The 1,027-nt window shown below is 52.2% G+C and overlaps 1 protein-coding gene across 1 annotated transcript in view; it reads left to right on the top strand.

Annotated features, from left to right (window-relative positions):
- LOC100746813 (neurogenic locus protein delta) overlaps window positions 1–1,027 on the top strand; it is a 51,871-nt gene that overhangs the window by 32,178 nt on the left and 18,666 nt on the right.

A 1,027-nucleotide genomic window follows, 5' to 3' on the forward strand; every position in this document is an offset into this window, starting at 1 on the left:
GCGCCGGCCGGTATATAGCGTTCTCTCTATTCTCGTTCGTAGCACGAAACTCGACAAACTCGACGAGAGTCCACGAAGGAGAGGCCCGGTGCAGTGTCGGTGCAGTGTCGGGTCCGAGCGTGCAGCAGCTTCCCACGCTCGGCTCGCGCGCGCGTCGCACACATACCAGAAAGAGAGAGCCTTCTCTTTCTGCTCTGGCCCCGCTCTGTACCCAGTGCACCTCTCTATACCTCTCTCTCTCTCTCTCTCTCTCTCTCTCTCTCTCTCTCTCCTTTTCTCCCCTCCCTCCTCCACTCCCTTGTTATATCCGTATCTGCTGTCTATCCGTCTCTTCGTGTGTGTATATACGTGTCTCCTCCTCTCCTTTCTTTCTCTTTTTTCCTCTCTCTCTCTCTCTCTTCAGATGTATACGTGTGTGTATATATATGAGTATATTCTCTCTTCTGATCGTGTTCGAGTTCGTCTTCTGTATCCAGCATCCTCCTTGTCGCTCGTTCTCGCTTACCTGAGCTCTCCTCTCTCGAGCTTCTCAGGATTAATCTGTACGTGTACGTATATACGTGTAGCTCTCAGTGTCTACATTCCACGTGCACCTCGTGCACGTTCAGGATAATCGTTGATGTGTGGAAGGAAACTCCTCCATCGTGTGTGGCTCTTTCAGTCTCTCACCGTGTTGGAGGCTCGTCTCACCCGCATAGACGTGTGGGTGTGCACGCGGATGAGACTGGAACGGGACGACTGGATCGCCACGTAGCTGTCGCTGCGCTTGCCTCTCGATGCTTCTAGTTTACGACGAGCAGGTTACGTGGTGCAGCTGGCGCGAGGACCTTCCAAACCTTCTCTTCCGTTTTGTCTTCGATCGTTTCGATCGTTCTTGCGCTTTCTCTCCTTTGTTTCACGGCATTGCTTTTTAACTTTTTTTTTCTTGTCTCGTTTCTTTGGTTTGTTGGTCGATGGTTGCAGGAGTGTCGGAAGGATGGATTTGAATGGACTCGGTTTCGCAAGATCCGCGCGCGCGAGAGCTCGC

This window comes from Bombus impatiens, unplaced genomic scaffold (genome assembly GCF_000188095.3).
Source record: "Bombus impatiens unplaced genomic scaffold, BIMP_2.2 scf_0219, whole genome shotgun sequence".
In the NCBI taxonomy this organism is placed as follows: Eukaryota; Metazoa; Arthropoda; class Insecta; order Hymenoptera; family Apidae; genus Bombus; species Bombus impatiens.